The sequence below is a fragment of the Mesoplodon mirus genome (genome assembly GCF_964341445.2).
Source record: "Mesoplodon mirus genome assembly, chromosome: 5".
In the NCBI taxonomy this organism is placed as follows: Eukaryota; Metazoa; Chordata; class Mammalia; order Artiodactyla; family Ziphiidae; genus Mesoplodon; species Mesoplodon mirus.
The window spans coordinates 155,980,366-156,003,065 of record NC_138980.1 but is presented as its reverse complement, the minus strand read 5'-3'; the positions used below and the strand labels follow the sequence as shown (position 1 = coordinate 156,003,065).

The window sequence follows — 22,700 nt, the reverse complement described above, 5'->3', positions numbered from 1 at the left end:
GTAGTTAGCAAAATGCTAAGGTTGAAGTTCAGAAGATGTAGTTCTCCTTTCTCGGGCAAGTCATATCACCTCTATAAGCCTTAGTTCTCTTACCTATCGTTAAGAAACCCCTTTCTGCCCTATCCACCCTTTGGAGCAGTTACTGTGTCTTAACTGCTTCACCAGCTGGTTTTGTGTGATGGGTCTCACCTCATTTAACCTTACCTGGGATCTAGTCCAGTTCTTCCTGTAGTAAATGGCATTCACTGGAAATAGTGTCTTGCCTTATAAATTCCACAACCATTGGTCACCCCTGGGTAAGGGGCAACCTTTGGGAGTTCATGACTTATCCATCCCTGCTTCTAAATGAACGGAATCCAGTTGTGAGAAAAGTTGGTTGTAGTCCAAGAAGTTTATTCTACAGTGGAAGAAAATATATAGTTTTTTCCTTTATTTTTTTCTTAAATTGACATTGAGTGAACACCAAAGTTTATCATCAAGTAACCAAACATAAGCAGTTCATCCTCTACTACATCAATTTCCCTCAAAATCAATGACTACTTTTAAACCTCAATTCAGCTTTTCTTATCGCTGTTAAGTATTGCAGTTGGTAAGAGCAGTATCAGTCCTTTTCTTTTTTTTTTCCTTTGCTTACTAGATGAATTCAGTTTGCTTAATCCAGAATGTTTTCTTTTTAAAGAGCGAAATGACCCTAGAATTAACAGCCCAGCAGCATCTCTCTTTTCACTTTCACTACATCTGTCCAGTTCCCTTTGCTGGCTGAAGTGACAGAAACCCAGCCAGGAAAAAAAGCTCTGGCAGAGCTCACTGGTGGGGAGTAAAAGGCTGAGCAGCTTCCTTTGCTCTAGGGCAGCACAGAGTCAAGTGTTTTCCTCCAAGAGGAGTTCATTTTGCAAACGAGGCAGGCCATCCAGCAGTGATTCTTAAATATTTTTGAGTCAAAGATGGACACTTTTGCAAATTGGATGCAGGTGTTGGACTACTTTTCCTAGGGGGAAATTCACTTATATGAAATGGTGCTGTACATTTGTAATCTTTGTCAGTTTCAAGAGGTTCATGGAAGTCCCTGTGTGAAGCCCAGTTATGAACCTCTTTGGAATCCCCAGGTTAATGCAAGATCTATCGAATGTACCTAGAAAATCTTGTTGCCTTTGTCCTGTTTATTTATTTATTTATTTTTTTGCGTTACGCGGGTCTCTCATTGTTGTGGCCTCTCCCGTTGCGGAGCACAGGCTCTGGATGCGCAGGCTCAGCGGCCATGGCTCATGGGCCCAGCCGCTCCATGGCATGTGGGATCTTCCCGGCCTGGGGCACGAACCTGTGTCCCCTGCATCAGCAGGCGGACTCTCAACCACTGTGCCACCAGGGAAACCCCTGTCCTGTTTACCTTTAACAACCACCTCATAAGGATCAGGAGTGCAATGACAGGGGGTCTGTTTTCTATCATGTGCCACTGTTCCCCAGACCTGATAACCTATCATACACAAGTGAAAAGTAATAATTGTGGGTTTTATATCCTCAGTAGGAAAACCAGTCTCTAGTTGCTATATTAACCAGTCTACATACCACTGACCACTTTTAGGAACTATTTCTGTTGGATGCAGTAAGATGCTATTTAGAAGTAATAAAAAGCGAACCTGTCGTATGACTATTTCGCAGAGATGTGATGGATTCTAGGGCTGGGTCATGAGTTCCTCACCCCAGGGACAACATTTCTTGGTCTAGCATTGGACCTGTACCGTTTTCTGCTTTCCAGGTAGCAGCAGTTTCCTCCCTTTGCTGTTGCAGGAGGGAACTGAGATGTCCCTGGGTCCAGCCCACGACACTTCTAAGCTCACGGGGGTCGATCTCTGACTGTTCAGCCAGGTGGGGGGAATATCCCGACTGGCTCTCTGTTCTGTGCTTCTCATCTCGGCCTCCTAGCCTATGGGGCTGCCTCCAAAGGGACTCGAGGAAGACAGGGCCACGTTTCCTAGTTGGGGGGCTGGCCCTCAGCTGGAAGCCTGCTCTTGCAGAGGAGCTCGCCCTTCTGTGGGAGGTGCAGGTGCTGGGAGAAGGTGCTGCCATTGTCGACCACACCCAGGAACTTGTTCTGTCCCTCCATCTTAGGCGACATTCTCCATCTCTTCAGCCAATAGTTGGGCCAGGGGCTTCCCTGGTGGCGCAGTGGTTGAGAGTCCGCCTGCCAATGCAGGAGGGGACACGGGTTCGTGCCCCGGTCCGGGAAGATCCCACATGCCGCGGAGCGGCTGGGCCCGTGAGCCATGGCCGCTGAGCCTGCGCATCCAGAGCCTGTGCTCCGCAACGGGAGAGGCCACAACAGTGAGAGACCTGCGTACTGCAAAAAAAAAAAAAAAAAAAAAAAAATTGGGCCAAAAGGGATGCGGGCCTACCTGTAACAGGGTGAATGATGCAGGTTCTTTCAACGAGTTGGTTTAATTGAATTGAGCGCCGTCTTTGCTCCAGTCACTCTGCTCCTAGGCTGGCAGCTTCCGCAGGTGCGGGCCGTCTTACGTAGTGTCCGATCCCCTTTGAGCAGCATGTGTTGGTGGAGTCGTTGGGCAGTGGATAGAAGATCCAGGGGTGAGCAGCAATGCCGGCCTTCATGGAGCTTCGAGTTGTAAAGAGGTTAACACATTTTCATTCCACTGCAGCACAAGGTTCCAGTGGTTGGAATGGGATGGCGGCGGGAGCTCATTGTACAACGGAGACTGAGGTCTGGGGAAGAGAAATGACCCCTTGGAAAGTGGCACAGTCAGTGAGAGGCAAAGCTAGACGTGAACCTTAGTTCTGGCTGCTCTTGGCACAAGGCTTCTAGATGTTGTCCATTTCTGTTTCTCTCGGAAGTAGACAGTGACCTCGGGAGCCCCACATGGAGCTAATTACAATTGTTATCAGTGAAGAAGACTGGTGTAGACTTGGACAAGCTGTGTTGGAGATGAGTGGGGAGTCCTGGGTGGGGCAGATGACATTGAGCAGTGACATGAAGGTTGGAAAAGGAACTGGAACACAGGCCCCTAGCATCCTGCTGGGCGAGAACCACATAAACAAATCTATTTGTCAAGCTTTGTCAGTGATTTAACAAGTTCTGTGCTGAGCCTCTTAGTCTGATGAGAATGCTCACATAACTTGACCATCACCTCCTACGAGAGTTGACCTGCTGGTGACTGATCGCTTTTCAAAAGTGAAAGGGAGTGCTAACTTTCAGTGGATGTTTTGACCCATAGTCATTTCACTGGTGGGAGAAGCAGCCTGTTCCCAGTAGCCTCCTCCCAGCTACCCCAGAGGACGTGGGAACTGGTGAGCCACAAGGCTCACGGACTTGTGGGTTGCTTTTTCTTCCTTCCTTGCCAAAGGCACCCAGAAGGAAAACACAGTTGACCCCTGAACAGTGAGGGGGGTTAGGGGGATTCCCCCTCCCACCAAGTTGAAAATCCATGTATCACTTCTGACTCCCCCAGAACTTAACTTCTAATAGCCTACTGTTGACCAGAAGCCTTACTGATAAGGTAAACAGTCGATTAGCACATATTTTGTATGTTATGTATATTATGTATTGTAGTCTTAAAATAAAGTAAGCTAGAAAAAAGAAATGTTAAGGAAAATGGTGTAAGGAAAATACACTTACAATACTGTACTGGATGTATTGATACTGTAAGTTTACGTTGTCTGTTTATATGATGAATTGTCTCTCGGTATCTACATCGGTATTGTCTTATACAAAACCCTGTAGATGTTATATGTATTACTAACACTAGACATCAAAAATGAAAATATGTGAAAAAATTCATATTTATAGGAAGAAGCAGCAATGTGATTGCTTTATGGTAGCCTAGTGTAGTTGATACAATTGCTTCATGGTAGTGTAGCCTATACACTAATGAATGAATCTTGATAAAATTTTATGACATACGGTATTACAGTCATATTAATAATACAGTATTGGAAACATCATTCCATATTTTAAAAAACCACTTACCTGTGATGTTAGGCTGATATGCAGATTCTCCAGTTATGAGAGACAGAGGCATACTCTACAGTAATACAATTCTTTGACAGCAAAGTTACAAAACAGTAAGAAAATGAACACATTTATTTTATATTAAATATCACTCACATTATGCCTGTGTAAGGGTGCGCTAGTATCTACACATTTTATGCATTCATGACATACCATTTAAACATCTTTTTATATTTTTAGGCTACACGGTTCATTGGTGGGTTTTTTCAAACTGTCGCAAATCTCCCAAAAATTTTCCAATCTATTTATTGAAAAAATTACACATATAAGTGGACTTGCACAGTTCAGACCTGTGTTGTTCAAGGGCCACAAACGTAAGTAGCGCCCTGAGGTCCCGCATTGAACCATGTCAGGAAGGCCTCGCCCAGGGCTGGGTGGGGAGTAGTCTACCATTCTCTCTCAAGCTGAATCTTATTTCAGGTCCAATCCGCATTCATCATGGATGCAAAATGCTTCGAATACTCTCAGAACCTTCTTGAATCTTTGTTTTAAAAAAAAATCCTTAATTTTCTTTGGGGCAGTATCATTTTTCTCTTTTGAGAAAAAAAGTTTTACATTTCTTTCCTATGAGCTTTTTATAAATTGGGAAAAACTTGAAAATATAGGCATGGAAACCAACCAATATCTATATACCGTCCAGGATTTCCTAGGAGTTTTTTTTTATTTTTTAAAGAAAAAACTCATTTCTGCCACTAACCTTCTGTATACATCCAGTCAGCAGTCTTGATCAACTCCTCAGTAATTAGATTCTTTCGTGCTATACAACTTTACACCATGTTGGTGTGCTGTTTGTTGACTTTTTCTATCGCTTTCCCTCTGGAGTCTCTCAAAGCTAGAACAGGATTTCTTCAGAATGACTCCTGTCCCAGCCTGTCTCCTGGCCAATCTGTTGACAGCTGCTACTGTTTGTGCCTTGTTGGGCAACAAGCTTGCTTTCTTCTTCTCCTTTAAAACAACCCCTGATTATTTTAAGTGCATACTGCTTGGAACAAAGCGCATTTGATTCTCATTACATTGCAAGTGGGTGTTTATATCCACGGTGGCAAAAGAAAAAGAAAGAGTAGCTCACCCTATCCTGGTGATATCTGAGGTGGCAGCCTGCCGGCTGTGGGTGCTTCTATGTGTGGCTTCCAGAACAAATGTCACCTGCCCCCCCCCCCGCCCCATTACCGTCTCGCTGGTGATTGTTTTAAGATACACTTTTATTATGATATTGGTGCTTTTAATTGTCGTAAAGCATTGTAGTATTTCATTGTTTTATAGCTTGGAGAGAGGTGTTATACAGGACATTAGAATAATTTCTTAAGGAACAGAAATGTCCTAATGATGGGGAACTAAATATCTCGAAGTTCTGCTCTTCCATATTGTTGCTAAACTATGGAAACCTCCGCCGTAATCTGTAGTTTGCCAGCTTAGCTGAGTATAAAAATAGCCACTTCACTTGTCTGTAATTATCTTTACATTTTCTGTTATTGACTCGGTATCTTTAGCAAAGCTATATGGAAAAGGATTTTTCTGACTGGTGAAAAATTCATTAGATAAATTCATTAGATTTATTCATTATGCACATGCTCCACATGTTAAAAGGACAAAGAAATAAAAATGCCACCTTTCCCTGGAATGTTGTGAGGACAAACAGCCAGAAGGAATGCCTTTTTTCATATTGGTCCATTCAGACTTCCTAGGGGGAGCTCTGTATGTGCCAGCGGCTGATCTGAGGACTGTTCCACCTTTAAAGGCAGCTAAATTTTTTTGAAGTTGTAAAACGGTTGGTTTGTTGGCCAGACTTTTTTTTTTTTTTTTAAATTACTAGTGTTGTCTAATATGCAGCCCAGTGTTGTATTTTGGGCTTAGGAGCTGAATCTGAATCCAGCCTTCTCCATTTTTAAATTGTGCCACTTTGGCTAAGTAAACTTTCTTGGCTGCAATTTCCTAATCTTGAAACTGAGAATAAAAACAATAGCATCTAATTTTGAAGTGGTGTGAGCATTAAATGAGATAATACTCACTTATAATCAACTAGTAAAAAGATAAAATAGAATTTTGTAAAATAAAATTTTGCAAAGTAATCATTTAAATAAATGATAGCTATTGTGGCTGTTATTACTATTGCTAATGTTATCATGTTCCTTATCATCCTACCTCTGAAGAACTGCTGATAGATTGGCCAATATGACTGTACCTGCCATTATAATCTATAGCTATAAAGACGGGTTGCCCCCATATGTCACTGAAACACATCTGCCGGGAATCTTCTGTGTAGTTCAGAACTATGTTTCCCTGTGTTATCATTCCTCCATTTAGTCCTTCTTTATATCCTTGGGTAATGTAGACAATGTAAAGACACATTTCCTTTAATCATGACCAATCCTCTTCCCAACTGTATTAACGAATTCCTCAGTCTCACCAGACAACTTGCCTTGTTTCAGTCATCATCTAGGCACAGAGCAGTAACATTGTGGTTAAGATGAAGATGCTGAGATACTTAGAATGAAGGAGAAGTTAAATTCCCTGTTGAGTCCTTTGGAAAATTGTCCAACTGTTGATAGAGAAAAATAGATATGTTTTCTGAACCATATATAACAGAGTAATAGTTTGCATAGAAGTCTGTCAGTTTTGAAATAAAATTGTTGATTAATCATTCCTTCTTCATGTGGCAGAGTGAATCTTTTAAACTAACTTTCAACCATTATCAGCTTGCAGGATTTACTAGATCTAAGTTTTATGATTTGGTAGTAAGTGAATATTAAACATGGTAATATGTACATTTTTTCTTAATTTTGTGCCTGCCTTGTAAGTAATAAGAAAATGCTGTTACTGTTAATTGGGTGCTGTCATCAGTCTTTAAAAGGAAGATCTAAATCATCACTGTCTAATAGAATATAAGCCAGCCACAAATACAAGCCACTGTAAGTCATTTAAAAGTTTCTAGGGCTTCCCTGGTGGCGCAGTGGTTAAGAATCTGCCTGCCAATGCAGGGGACGGGGGTTTGAGCCCTGGTCGGGGAAGATCCCACATGCCACAGAGCAACTAAGTCCGTGTGCCACAACTACTGAGCCTGCGCTCTGGAGCCCTTGAGCTACAACTCTTGAGCCCGCATGCCACGACTTCTGGAGCCTCGCGCCTAGAGCCCGTGCTCTGCAACGAGAAGCCACCGCAATGAGAAGCCCGCGCACTGCAACGGAGAGTAGCTCCCGCTCGCCGCAACTGGAGAAAGCCCGCGCGCAGCAACGAAGACCCAACACAGCCAAAAATAAATAAATTTATTAAAAAGAAAATTTCCGGTAGGCACAAAAAGGAAAGTGAAGCAAATGAAATTAATCATAATAATTGATTTTATCTAGGCTATCCAAAATACTATCAACATATATTCAGTCAATCTATTAATGATATAGTTGACATTCTTTTTTCATAGTTAGTCTTTGAAATCCGTTGTGTATTTTCCACTTACAGTGCATGTCAGCTTGCAGTAGCCACGTTCTAAATGCTCAGTGGCCACGTGTGATTAATGACTATGGTATTAGACAGCACTGGTCTAAGTAATATGTCATTTTGTAGGTCCCGTAACCCCAGTAACCACCTGACACCTAGAATGCCCTCAATAGATGCATGCTTGATTAAGCTTCCCCGCATCTCTGCCCAGTTATCTGGAATTTTGCCCTTAGCTTTCAATGTTTCCTTAGAGGAGTACAGTAGCTCAAAAGCTTCATCACAAACTGATTACACATGGAATAATGGATATTTGTGTTCTTGGTTTACAAGTCTCTCTCTGCTTTCATGCAAATGCATTCAAAAAAGGTCATGGACCTTTTTTTCTTTCTTGTAGGCAAGGATTGTGTATGGGCCACATTTCTGCATCCCCTATATACTTGGCCCAGAGTTGGTATTCAGTGTATATGAGTAAATAAAACAGTATAGGTTTCTTATTTTTCCTCTTAAATTGCAAGTTCTTGAGTAGGCACGATCTTTTTACTCTGTAGACCCTCGTAGGATCAGGTGCAAGCTATGTGAGTTTGTGGATATGCGTGGCGCCCAGGGTGGAGGGGAGTGTGTTTTAAATCTTTGTTGCAGTTGATAGAAGCATTCCCCATCCTTTATGTTAATGCTGTTTTCTTCTTATCCCTAAACACAACAAAGCGTTGCAAGTTGAAAGGTAGAAGGTCCAGGGTATCAAATTCAGTCAACAGGAGTTCGTGTTCACTGGGCAGGCGGTTCTAGACACCCCACAGAGTACAGGCATAGAGCAGTCTGGAGCTCTAATGGAAAGGATCTGGAAGGCTTTTCCCTTTGCGCTGCCAGGACAGTAGTGTGGCAAATCCAGGTTGGCATAGCCCCTGGGGAGTGATGCCGTGATGACTGAGCCACTGCGTTGGGCTTCCCTTCCAGGTGTCTTGTTTAGAATAAATTAGGGTGAGTGAGAGGAATATTCAAGGATTAACTGCTCCAAGAATGATCCTTGGGCCCCGAGGTCTCCTGGTCCAGCTGGACCCCAGCGTTGCAACCCCCTACTCCAGGGCAGCTTCCCCGCTGTCTGCCCCTCTCTCCTTGTCCCCAGCTGACCTGAAGTTTCCTTCTTCATCCTTAGCCGCAGCACTGGGTCCCTCCGGGACCCAGCTGTTTGGATGACTTTTTATTTCGTGTTTTTAAAAGTCTAATGCTAGTCATTTCCAGTTACTCATGATTGTTTTCCTTGTTGGCTGGTTCCTGTAGGAGAGCCAAAGAGCTATTCATATTTTCAGAATGGAAGTAACCCAGAAGGTGGGGCTTGCTGGCCAGGTCTTCTGTGGTGAAGAAAGAACGGAGTGCTTGGAGGTGGAGGTGGTGAGGCGTTGCTGCCAGATCAAGGAGCACCTAACAGCCAAACAAATGAGTGATCAATATGCCCTCCCTGACCTGTGGGTTCCGAGGGGACCTCATAGCCACCCCCCCCCATTGTATTCAGCCCAGTTAAACTCTGGAGAGTGTGTATTTCAGTTCTGTAGGGTCAGGGAGTGAAGTGAGCTACCGTCTTCAGAAATGAGCTGAAGAGACAGACATGCAAGCTGCAGCAGTACTGCTGAGGTTCTAGGCCCCTCTTTTATGGTGGCATCTGAGGTGACAGCCTGAGCAAGATCGACTAGGTGAGAAGGCACCCAAGGGCTTGTCAGTACTCTTAGACTGCAGGTGACGGAGACTCAGCTCGAACTAGCTGAGGAAAGGGGGGGGAGTGCCTTGGCTCCTGCGACGCCAAATCCTGTGCTAAAAGGGTGTACGGGCCTCTGGGATCCCTGGAATCAGGGGCCTTCCTGGTTCCCTCCCTCAGACCAGCTCTCCGCACTGGGTTAGGATTGAGTCTTGGGCAGCCGCCAGGCTCACATTTTTCCAGTTTCTCTGCCAGAGAGGAAGGTCTTGTCTTCCCTTTTCCCTTCCACTCCCTTCTCTTTTCCCTTCCTCTTCTACTTCCCCCTCCTCTTTCTTTCCCCCTCCTCTTCCCCGCCCCACCCCCAGAGATCCCAGGGAGGGTGTCTGAATAGCCTTGCTAAGGACACATTCCCATCTCTAGGGAACAGCTACAGTCAGAATATAACCTGGTTGCAGTGGTGATGGGGAGGCAGGGGTAGGAGGACAGTTTTCTAGAAGAGGAGTGCAGTTATCAGAAGAAGGCGGGCACTGAGGAACGTGCACGGTAACACGTTATGTTGGAGAAAATGCGGAGACCTGCCTTCAAGTGAGCAGGGACCCCGTCCCTGTTGGACTGGAGATGAGACTATATGATTTATGAATACATGATGTTCGAATGACATCCAAACATGGTCGCTGGGGCAGCAGAAATAATCATTGTTCTCTCCATCTACTCCCCCACTCCTGTTCCTAGGGTATCAGAATTCACAGAATCCATGTTATTAACTTCTTTATCCCTTATTCTCAAAAGTATTTGAGGCAGTGGATGACTGGGGAGGGATTCATCAGAACCATTGTGATCATCGTAAATGACATTTCCTACATTCTAGAATGTGGAGAGTCCAAGTTATCCCATTTTAAAACCGAGTCAAAGAACCGATGACGTCACGGTAAGCCAACATTTGGGAAGCAAATATAACCATCCAGGGAGCTACCCTTTCACTCTAAAGATGTTTCTCAGTACCTAACAACTTTGCGTATGGACCTCCTTTTGACTTTTTGTATTTCATCTTTTTAAAAACGGCTTCATTGAGGTATGATTTACATTCCACAAAATTCACCATTTTTAGTATATAGTATTGTTCAATTTTTAGTAAATTTATAGAGTTGTGGAATCATCACCATTGAGTGTTTTTTTCTTTTTTTTGTGGTACGCAGGCCTCTCACTGTTGTGGCCTCTCCCGTTGCGGACCACAGGCTCCGGACGCACAGGCTCAGCGGCCATGGCTCACGGGCCCAGCCGCTCCACGACATGTGGGATCTTCCCGGACCGGGGCACGAACCCGTGTCTCCTGCATCGGCAGGCGGACTCTCAACCACTGCGCCACCAGGGAAGCCCGAGTTTTTTATTTTTTCACATACACGCACTGTATTTTATTTTTACAAGAGATAAATAAACGGATACCAAGCATTGTAAATGGATGATCACAACAAAAGCAACAGTGATTGGAATTACCAAACACGAAACACACTCACACTGTGTCATAATATTGACATTCAGTCCAGTGATCCTCCACTGTAACAGCTCCTTTACTTTGCAGTGAAAATTGATTTGTATACTTTTTGCCTCTCAGTCCTCGTGGGATTTTTTTTTTATTCAAACAAAGTCACAAAAATTATAATCATCCTCATCAGTTCACTCAGTCCCATGTAATTAATTTTTTTTATCTTGATCTTTTGTTAGCACTTTTATGAATTCATCAGTTTTCCATTAGAGTTATGAAAATGCTTATTCATTCAGTTCAGCCATATAGTCAGTTACCAGGAACCTGTACTTGTCAGAGTCTTTTCCATGAATTCCTTGAAGATGAAACCCTTTTATAGGAACATTTCTGCAAAAGCATCAGAGTACACACAGAACTCTCTGTAAATGACAAAAGACTTAAACATGACCATGGTTAAAGATTTGATGAAAGTTCATAATAATGCAGTTGACAAGGAAATTTAGTTATTTCTGAGACATACGTTTTAAAGTAATAACTAGAATTATGACATATCATTATACCAGAATATATAAGATTTTTAGAAATTTCATGTAATGTCTGAAACATTTGTATTAACATACATCCATACAAATAACCCAAAGAAAGTTTAGTATTAGTTTTTTTGTTTGTTTGTTTTATACTGCAGGTTCTTATTAGTCATCAATTTTATACACATCAGTGTATACATGTCAATCCCAATCGCCCAATTCATCACACCACCATCCCCACCCCACTGCGGTTTTTCCCCCTTGGGATCCATACGTTTGTTCTCTACGTCTGTGTCTCAACTTCTGCCCTGCAAACTGGTTCATCTTTTTCTAGGTTCCACATACATGCGTAAATATATGATATTTGTTTTTCTCTTTCTGACTTACTTCACTCTGTATGACAGTCTCTAGATCCATCCATGTCTCAACAAATGACTCAATTTCGTTCCTATTTATGGCTGAGTAATATTCCATTGTATATATGTACCACATCTTCTTTATCCATTCGTCTGTTGATGGGCATTGAGGTTGCTTCCACCACCTGGCTATTGTAAATAGTGCTGCAATGAACATTGGGGTGCATGTGTCTTTTTGAATTATAGTCTTCTCTGGGTATATGCCCAGTAGTTATGGCGGGCCTCTCACTGTTGTGGCCTCTCCTGTTGCGGAGCACAGTCTCCGGACGTGCAGGCTCAGCGGCCATGGCTCACGGGCCCAGCCGCTCCACGGCATGTGGGATCTTCCAGGACCGGGGCACGAACCCGTGTCCCCTGCATCAGCAGGTGGACTCTCAACCACTGCGCCACCAGGGAAGCCCTATTTTTAGTTTCTTAAGGAACCTCCATACTGTTCTCCATAGTGGCTGTATCAATTTATATTCCCACCAACAGTGCAAGAGGGTTCCCTTTTCTCCACACCCTCTTCAGCATTTGCTGTTTATAGATTTTCTGATGACGCCCATTCTAACTGGTGTGATGTGATACCTCATTGTAGTTTTGATTTGCATTTCTCTAATAATTAGTGATGTTGAGCAGCTTTTCATGTGCTTCTTGGCCATCTGTATGTTTTCTTTGGAGAAATGTCTATTTAGGTCTTCTGTCCATTTTTGGATTGGGTTGTTTGTTTCTTTAATATTGAGCCACATGAGCTGTTTATATATTTTGGAGATTAATCCTTTGTCCATTGATTCGTTTGCTAATATTTTCTCCCATTCTGAGGGTTGTCTTTTCGTCTTGTTTATGGTTTCCTTTGCTATGCAAAAGCTTTGAAGTTTCACTAGGTCCCATTTGTTGATTTTTGTTTTTATTTCCATTACTCTAGGAGGTGGATCAAAAAAGATCTTGCTGTGATTTATGTCAAAGAGTGTTCTTCCTGTGTTTTCCTCTAAGAGTTTTATAGTGTCTGGTCTTACATTTAGGTCTCTAATCCATTTTGAGTTTATTTTTGTGTATGGTGTTAGGGAGTGTTCTAATTTCATTCTTTTACATGTAGCTGTCCAGTTTTCCCAGCACCACTTATTGAAGAGACTGTCTTTTCTGCATTGTATATCCTTGCCTCCTTGGTCATAGATTAGTTGAAAATAGTTGTGTGGGTTTATCTATGAGCTTTCTGTCTTGTTCCATTGACCTATGTTCTGTTTTTGTGCCAGTACCATATTGTCTTGATTACTGTAGCTTTGTAGTATAGTCTGAAGTCAGGGAGTCTGGTTCCTCCAGCTCCGTTTTTTTCCCCTCAACACTGCTTTGGCTATTCGGGGTCTTTTGTGTCTCCATACAAATTTTAAGATTCTTTGTTCTAGTTCTGTGAAAAATGCCAGTGGTAGTTTGATAGGGATTGCATTGAATCTGTAGATTGCTTTGGGTAGTATAGTCATTTTCACAATATTGATTCTTCCTGTCCAAGAACATGGTATATCTCTCCATCTGTTGGTATCATCTTTAATTTCTTTCATCAGTGTCTTATAGTTTTCTGCATACAGGTCTTTTGTCTCCCTAGGTAGGTTTATTCCTAGGTATTTTCTTCTTTTTGTTGCAATGGTAAGTGGGAGTGTTTCCATAATTTCTCTTTCAAATTTTTCATCATTAGTGTATAGGAATGCAAGAGATTTCTGTGCATTAATTTTGAATCCTGCAACTTTACCAAATTCATTGATTAGCTCTAGTAGTTTTCTGGTGACATGTTTAGCATTCTCTATGTGTAGTATCATGTCATCTGCAAACAGTGACAGTTTTACTTCTTTTTCAGTTTGTATTCCTTTTATTTCTTTTTCTTCTCTGATTGCCGTGGCTAGGACTTCCAAAACTATATTGAATAATAGTGGTGAGAGTGGACATCCGTGTCTCGTTCCTGATCTTAGAGGAAATGCTTTCAGTTTTTCACCATTGACAATTATGTTTGCTGTGGGTTTGTCGTATATGGCCTTTATTATGTTGAGGTAGGTTCCCTCTATGCCCACTTTCTGGAGAGTTTTTATCATAAATGGGTGTTGAAAGCTGTTGAAAGATTTTTCTGCATCTATTGAGATGAACATATGGTTTTTCTTCTTCAATTTGTTGATATGGTGTATCACATTGATTGAATTGTGTATATCGAAGAATCCTTGCATCCCTGGGATAAATCCCACTTGATCATGGTGTATGATCATTTTAATGTGTTGTAGGATTCTGTTTGCTAGTATTTTGTTGAGGCTTTTTGCATTTATATTCATCAGTGATATTGGTCTGTAATTTTCTTTTTTTGTAGTATCTTTGTCTGGTTTTCATATCAGGGTGATGGTGGCCTCATAGAATGAGTTTGGGAGTGTTCCTTCTTCCACAATTTTTTGGAAGAGTTTGAGAAGGATGGGTGTTAGCTCTTCTCTAAATGTTTGATAGAATTCACCTGTGAAGCCATCTGGTCCTGGACTTTTGTTTGTTGGAAGATTTTTAATCACAGTTTCAATTTCATTACTTGTGATTGGTCTGTTCATATTTTCTGTTTCTTCCTGGTTCAGTCTTGGAAGGTTATACCTTTCTAAGACTTTGTCCATTTCTTCCAGGTTGTCCATTTTATTGGCATAGAGTTGCTTGTATTAGTCTCTTAGGATGCTTTGTATTTCTGCGGTGTCTGTTGTAACTTCTCCTTTTTCATTTCTAATTTTATTGATTTGAGTCCTCTCCCTCTTTTTCTTGTTGTGTCTGGCTAATGTTTTATCAATTTTGTTTATCTTCTCAAAGAACCAGCTTTTAGTTTTATTGATCTCTGCTATTGTTTTCTTTGTTTCTATTTCATTTATTTCTGCTCCGATCTTTATGATTTCTTTCCTTCTGCTAACTTTGGGTTTGGTTTGTTCTTCTTTCTCTAGTTCCTTTAGGTGTAAGGTTAGATTGTTTACTTGAGATTTTTCTTGTTTCTTGAGGTTGGCTTGTATAGCTATAAACTTCCCTCTTAGAACTGCTTTTGCTGCATCCCATAGGTTTTGGATCATCGTGTTTTCATTGTCATTTGTCTCTAGGTATTTTTTGATTTCCCCTTTGATTTCTTCACTGATCTCTTGGTTATTTAGTATTGTTTAGCCTCCATGTGCTTCTCTTTTTTACGTTTTTTTCCCTGTAATTTATTCCGAATCTCATAGCGTTGTTGTCAGAAAAGATGCTTGATATTATTTCAGTTTTCTTAAATTTACTGAGGCTTGATTTGTGACCCAAGATGTGATCTATCCTGGAGAATGCTCCATGTGCACTTGAGAAGAAAGTGTAATCTGCTGTTTTTGGATGGAATGTCCTATAAATATCAGTTAAATCTATCTGGTCTATTGTGTCATTTAAAGCTTCTGTTTCCTTATTTATTTTCATTTTGGATTATCTGTCCATTGGTGTAAGTAAGGTGTTAAAGTCCCCACTATTATTGCGTTACTGTCGATTTCCTCTTTTATAGCTGTTAGCAGTTGCCTTATATATTGAGGTGCTCTTATGTTGGGTGCATATATATTTATAATTGTTATATCTTCTTCTTGGATTGATCCCTTGATCATTATGTAGTGTCCTTCATTTTCTCTTGTAACATTCTTTATTTTAAAGTGTATTTAATCTGAGTATAGCTACTCCAGGTTTCTTTTGATTTCCATTTGCATGGAATAGCTTTTTCCATTCCCTCACTTTCAGTCTGTATGTATCCCTAGGTCTGAAGTGGGTCTCTTGTAGACAGCATATATATGGGTCTTGTTTTTGTATCCATTTAGCAAGCCTCTGTCTTTTGGTTGGAGCATTTAATCCATTCACGTTTAAGGTAATTATCGATATGTATGTTCCTATGACCATTTTCTTAATTGTTTTGGGTTTGTTTTTGTAGGTCCTTTTCTTCTCTTGTGTTTCCCACTTAGAGAAGTTCCTTTAGCATTTGTTGTAGAGCTGGTTTGGTGGTGCTGAATTCTCTTAGCTTTTGCTTGTCTGTAAAGTTTTTGATTTATCCATTGAATCTGAATGAGATCCTTGCTAGGTAGAGTAATGTTGGTTGTAGGTTCTTCCCTTTCATCACTTTAAGTATATCATGCCACTCCCTTTTGGCTTGTAGGGTTTCTGCTGAGAAATCAGCTGTTAACCTCATGGGAGTTCCCTTGTATGTTATTTGTCATTTTTCCCTTGCTGGTTTCAGTAATTTTTCTGTCTTTAATTTTTGCCAATTTGATTACTATATGTCTTGGCATGTTTCTCCTTGGGTTTATCCTGTATGGGACTCGTGCGCTTCCTGGACTTGGGTGGCTATTTCCTTTCCCACGTTAGGGAAGTTTTCGACTATCATCTCTTCAAATATTTTCTCGGGTCCTTTCTCTCTCTCTCTTCTCCTTCTGGGACCCCTAGAATGCGAATGTTGTTGCATTTAATGTTGTCCCAGAGGTCTCTTAGGTTGTCTTCATTTATTTTCATTCTTTTTTCTTTATTCTGTTCTGCAGCAGTGAATTCCACCATTCTGTCTTCCAGGTCACTTATCTGTTCTTCTGCCTCAGTTATTCTGCTATTGAGTCCTTGTAGTGTAGTTTTCATTTCAGTTATTGTATTGTTCATCTCTGTTTGTTTGTTCTTTAATTCTTCTAGGTCTTTGTTAAACATTTCTTTCATCTTCTGGATCTTTGCCTCCATTCTTTTTCCGAGGTCCTGGATCATCTTCACTCTCATTATTCTGAATTCTTTTTCTGGAAGGTTGCCTATCTCCACTTCATTTCATTGTTTTTCTGGGGTTTTATCTTGTTCCTTCATCTGGTACATAGCCCTCTGCCTTTTCATCTTGTCTGTCTTTCTGTGAATGTGTTTTTTTGTTCCACAGGCTGCAGGATTGTAGTTCTTCTTGCTTCTGCTTTCTGCCCTCTGGTGGATGAGGCTATCTAAGAGGCTTGATGGGAGGGACTGGTGGTGGGTCGAGCTGACTTGCTCTGGTGGGCAGAGCTCAGTAAAGTGGGGTGGGGCTGGGTTCCGTCCCTGTTGGTTGTTTGGCCTGAGGCAACCCAACACTGGAGCCTACCTGGGCTCTTTGTTGGGGCTAATGGCAGACTCTGGGAGGGCTGACGCCAAGGAGTACTTCCCAGAACTTCTGCTGCCAGTGTCCTTGTCTTCACGGTGAGACACAGCCACCCCCTGCCTCTGCAGGAGACCCTCCAACACTAGCAGGTAGGTCTGGTTCAGTCTCCCCTGGGGTCACTGCTCCTTCCCCTGTGTCCTCATGCGCACACTACTTTGTGTGTGCCCTCCAAGAATGGAGTCTCTGTTTCCCCCAGTCCTGTCGAAGTCCTGCAATCAATTCCCACAAGGTTCAAAGTCTGATTCTCTAGGAATTCCTCCTCCTGTTGCTGGACCCCCAGGTTGGGAAGCCTGATATGGGGCTCAGAACCTTCACTCCAGTGGGTGGACTTCTGTGGTATAAGTGTTCTCCAGTGTGTGAGTCACCCACCCACCAGTTATGGGAGTTGATTTTACTGTGATTGCGCCCCTCCTACCATCTCATTGTGGCTTCTCCTTTGTCTTTAGATGTGAGGTATCTTTTTGGTGAGTCCCAGTGTCTTCCTGTTGATGATTGTCCAGAAGCTAGTTGTGATTCTGGTGTTCTCGCAAAAGGGAGTGAGAGCACGTCCTTCTACTCCGCCATCTTGGTTCCTCCTCTCCCACCATTGAGGTTTTTTTTTTTTAACATCTTTATTGGAGTGTAATTGGTTTACAGTGGTGTGTTAGTTTCTGCATTATAACAAAGTGAATCAGTTATACATATACATATGTTCCCATATCTCTCCCCTCTTGCGTCTCCCTCCCACCCTCCCTACCACCATTGAGTTTTTTTTGTTTTTTGTTTTTTTGCAGTACACGGGCCTCTCACTGTTGTGGCCTCTCCTGTTGTAGAGCACAGGCTCCCGACGCGCAGGCTCAGAGGCCATGGCTCACGAGCCTAGCCGCTCCGCGGCATGTGGGATCTTCCCGGACCGGGGCACGAACCCGTGTCCCCTGCATCGGCAGGCGGACTCTCAACCACTGCGCCACCAGGGAAGCCCCACCATTGAGTTTTAAAACACCTCTCTCACCCCCAAAAAGAGCATTCATGCTCATTTACAGTCCCTCCTTGTTACCATTCCCAGCCCTAGACAACTGCTAGTCTCCTTCCTGTCTATAAATTTGCCAGTTCCAGATATGTCATACAGATGGAATCTTACAGTATGTGGCCTCTGTGTCTGACCTTCACTTAGCACAATGGTTTTGCGCCGCATGTATCAACAGTTTGTTCCTTTTTGGTGCTGGATAGTAGTGCATTCCACTGTGTGGAAATGCCACATTTTGTGTACCTGATTGATGGATATTTCAGTTGTTTCCACTTTTTCACGATTATGAATACTGCCGCTATACGTTCATGTACAAATCTCTGTGTGGACATGTGTTTTCATTTCCCTTGGCCAGATATACATAGGAGTGTAATTGCCAGGTTGAATGGTAAATTTATATTTAACTTAAGAAGCTGCCAAACTGCTTGCCACAGTAACTGTTTGCTTTCCACATTTTGTATTTTAACTAGTAACGTTTGCAGGGTGGCTGTGTCTTTTGTTTTTTTAATATAAATTTATTTATTCATTTTTGGCTGTGTTTGGTCTGCGTTGCTGCGCACGGCTTTCTCTAGTTGCGGTGAGCGGGGGCTACTCTTCGTTGTGCTGTGTGGGCTTCTCGTTGCAGAGCACAGGCTCTGGGTGCGTGGGCTTCAGTAGTTGTGGCTCGTGGCTCAGTAGTTGTGGATCGTGGGCTCAGAAGTTGTGGCCCACAGACTCTAGAGTGCAGGCTCAGTAGTTGTGGCGCACGGGCTTAGGCTCCGCGGCATGTGGGATCTTCCTGAACTAGGGCTCGAACCAGTGTCCCCTGCATTGGCAGGCAGATTCTTAACCACTGTGCCACCAGGGAAGTCCCATGCCCTGTCTTTTTAAACTTGATTGGTTCTTTTGGATCTTAAGATGGGGAAAAGCCAAGGAATGGACTTGGGATGAAGAAGGTAAGGTGCTTAGCACATATGTTTGCTGTTTCGGGTTGATTACTAGGTGTGTGCAGGGAAGCTTTTTTGCTTGAGAGAGGGACACGTGGTGTGTTTCGACAGAACTATTGACACCAGCATTAAAGATTTGGAAACGTACACTAGGAACGGCATTTTAGAGATCATCTTAAAAAATAACTTCAGGGACTTTCCTGGTGGCACAGTGGTTAAGAATCTGCCTGCCAATGCAGGGGGCACGGGTTTGAGCTCTGGTTCGGAAAGATCCCACATACCGCGGAGCAACTAAGCCCGTGGGCCACAACTACTGTAACTGTGCCCTAGAACCCGTGCTCCGTAACAAGAGAAGCCACTGCACTGAAGAGTAGTCCCCGCTCGCTGCAACTAGAGAAAGCCCGCGCGCGGCAACGAAGACCCAATGCAGCCAAAAAACAAATAAATAAATGAATTAAAAAAAAAAAACTCAACATGAGGGATAATCACATGGAATTTCTTAGTCCTAGGGTGATTTTTATATTCCAGAGGTAGCTTGTTTTGATTAAGCCCATGCTTTTTAAATTGGGCGGATTTAGGGCACAAGGTAACCTTGGGGCTTTCCTTTGGTAGGCTTATCAGAGCATGTGAGCAGCCGATTTGACAACCCAGATAGTAGTGTTACCAGAGCCCTGGCCAATTTCATACCAGGGGTGGTGGCTCCGACTGATTCATGGACCAAGATCGGTCCTGCGTGATGGCAGATTTTATTTTTAAAGAAGAATGATGTATTTGTTTCTCAAAAGAAATGTCATCCCCGGATAAAGGCAAGTTGTGAATATAGGGAGGGAGATTAATGTTCTTAAGAGTTTTACTTCATGATTATTATGATGCAATATCTGAATGGCATTTACAGTTTTAAAAGAACATGATCATTTTTTAGAAGGAGGAGGTAAGATATTGGAGCATTTTAGAAAAGATTCATTGCCAAAATGAAACAGTTGCTTATGTCTTTTTTTCCCCTTACCTTTCCCCCTTCCTTATCATCTGGGCAATCTTTTAACACACCTGCACCTTAGTGAATTCATAAAAGAGATGACATATGTGAAAGCAGCTAGCCCATAATTAATGCTTAGTAAAGTTTGCATGTGCATTGACTCATTCATTCATTTATTTATATGTGTCTTTGCTGAATAAATAAGATGCCTAAGATGTGATCATAAAGCAGCTTTGTTTGTGTCCCACTGACACTTTAAAATTTATTCAGTGAAGTGAGTCTACTTCTTGCTTCTTGATGAAATCTCTAACTTTTCTGATTAGATTTAAAAAAAAATTCTAGTCAGTTTCAATTGCTAAATACTCTTAGTTTAGAACTTGGAATGCCTGATTGCAAATAAAAATTAAAATTTCAAATTTGATTTAAAAGAAAATATCTTTCCTTTTCTCTCTTTCCCTGCTTTCTCCTTCTCTTCTCCTGCCTTCATCTAATGGTCATGTTTTGTTCCCACCACACCCCCGCCAGGGTTGCAGTGGTAAACCGGGGGTTGGAGTGGGGAGATGCGAAGTAAGAGGGGTAAGAAAGTTCTTACTTGATGGTACATAGCAAGATAGTGCTGTGCTCTCTGAACCTGATAGATGTTTTGAGCTGACTCTCACTCTTGGGGTCTTTTCGGGGGAATTATGGTTTGGATTGTGTCCTCCTAAAATTCATATGTTGAAGCCCTCACCCCTAGTACTGCGGAATGTGACTGTATTTGGAGATAGGGTCTTTAAAGATGTGACTAAAGCAAATAGGGGTATATGGGTGTGACTGGTGTCCTCATAAGAAGACATTAGGACACAGGCACATAAAGAGGGAAGACCATGTGAAAACAATGGGAGAAGAAAACCATCTACAACGAGGGAGCGAGGCTTCAGAGTAAAATCAAAATCAGCCTTGCTGTTATCCTGATTTTGGACTTCTGTCCTCCAGAACTGGAAGATATAGATTTCTGTTGCGTAAGCCACCAGATCGTGATACTTTGTTATGGCAGCCCTAGCAAACCAGTAGAGGAGGGCTTTGGAGATCCTCTCTCCTTCCTTGTTCCACTCCTGGACCGTCGCTGGGGACCCCTCTGATTCCCTCGATGCAGGTGATGTACACACCTCTGCTTTGTTGCTTCTCTATCTGGGAATCAGCTTCTCCTGCTCTCTTCACCCTCTAATCCACTGTGTTAGACAGGATCCACAACAGCTTCCTACCGTCTCTCATGAATTGACTACATCTGGTCTACAGGAGGCGTACATCTGTGCTCAGATAAACTCCAGCGTTCAGGCTGATCACAGCCCAGCAGCCGCCGCTCCTTTTTTTTCCCATCCTCACAGCTTAGGTCAGTTTCTCTCCCACCTTTTAGATTTTCCAGGCAAGGATCAGACCCCTGTCCAGTCTCTCCAAGGGGTCCTGTAGGCCTTTCTCATGAGGTTGAGTAGGCGTGATGGGAATCATTGCATAGTTCTCTCTGAAGAAAGGTCCTCCCCCATTCTCCACGTGCTCTGATCCTTTTAAACCCCAGACGTGAGTGAAGGTCTGAGAGTCCTGTTAACCAATTGTCAGCTAAATCCTTTGAAAAGATGTGTCCTGGACTGGCCGCTTACTTTGGGATGAAATGTCTGTTCTATCTCTGTGCTTCCAATTTGACACTCGGTGCTTGGTCACTCATCCTTTCTCTCAGCCTCAGTGAACTTCTGCTGAGTATGGACCACACAGAGAGTCCTGCTGAGGTTAGTGGTGAAGACTTGGGCGTGGCCAGGATGGACTTTCTCCTTGTTGAGAAGCTCCCTGACTGGAAGTGGTAGAATCTCATGCAATAACAATAGACCAGGCATGTAGATTTGGGGGAGTCCTTGGCCTGCTTTGTATCTGGCTGATAAAATCTCTATCCTAAGCGCTTGCCCCCAGGCTTCTAGTGGATGGTCCTTGCTCCCTGTTGACTCATGCATTCCATTACTGAAATGGTCAGCTCCCTTGGCTGAGCTCAGCGTGTGGTGAGGGAGATGCTGCAGGGGAAGCACAGCCAGGAGAGAGGAGAGGCAAGCAGGAGGTGAAAGGAGGGCCAACCTGGTAAGATTCATAGGCCAAATGGGGTGGTGGTTTTGGTTGGCTTGTTCATTTTTAACTTCTTAATGTTTTCACATGTAGATGTGAAAACTGATCACGGAGTTTACTCAAACCCCAGTACAGCTAACCCAGTCCATTTGGGACCAAAGAGAGCCTTGCTGAGGTCAAAGGCAGAGTCGAAAGGCTACCCAGGCACCTGAGCTGTATCTTTGTCCTACACATTCCTTCAGGAAACACTTACCGATTTTATGCCAATGGCCAGCACCCGAGTAATAAGCAGAATGAAAACTCTACCCTGAAAATCCTCCATTCCAACGTAAACAGCCTGAGATGTACATTTTCAGATTTGTCAAAAATTGGTGTTGGGACTCTTGAACCCCTCGCTCACGTCCTAGGTCTAAGAGGGTCAGGGTGTGTGGAGATTGGGGGAGGACCTTTGGAGAGAACTTTGCAATGATTCCCACCATACCTACACAGCCTTCTGAGAGAAGCTTCTAGGACTGCTGGCAGGGCTTGGACAGGTGTCTGACCCTTGCCTGGGAAACCTCAGATGGGTGTGCCCGATCTTGTGGGAAAGGCCTGACAAGGTGCCCTTTTCTCATCAGCTTGCCCAAATCCTGAGTTTCCTTTATAGCCACTTAGACCCTACCCCTATGGTGAAGACTTCTCTGATGCTGTGAAAGGTCTCTCCAGATAAAGATGTCCCTGATGAGAGAGCCTGTCATGCCATCCAAACTGCTCCTTGGGGAGTTACCTTTTATAGTGTTTGTCTCGCCAGATTGAGAGCATTGAGCATTCATAGCTTTTGGTTCAAATTCCATGTTTGTGAGAGAGAGATGATTGAGAAAACAGATACTTGAGGGAGACTAGGTGGTAGACGCTGGCAAGGAGAGAAGTATTTTAATTTTAGTTTCTTGCATTGGCTCAGTGTCCTCTTCAGTGCTTTGGATTTTAAGTCTGATGTTCTTTTCACTTAGAAGAAAAAA

General features: G+C 42.9%; 1 protein-coding gene across 8 annotated transcripts in view; it reads left to right on the top strand.

The window, feature by feature from the left end:
* RAI14 (retinoic acid induced 14) overlaps positions 1–22,700 on the top strand; it is a 149,646-nt gene that overhangs the window by 5,398 nt on the left and 121,548 nt on the right. The window contains exon 1 of one of the 8 annotated variants that reach the window (XM_082622385.1): positions 1,847–1,866. The exons of the other annotated variants lie outside the window; for them this stretch is intronic. The gene's annotated coding sequence lies outside the window, so the exon portion shown is untranslated. Of the gene's footprint in view, positions 1–1,846; positions 1,867–22,700 lie in introns of those variants that run through there. 8 annotated transcript variants of the gene reach the window in all.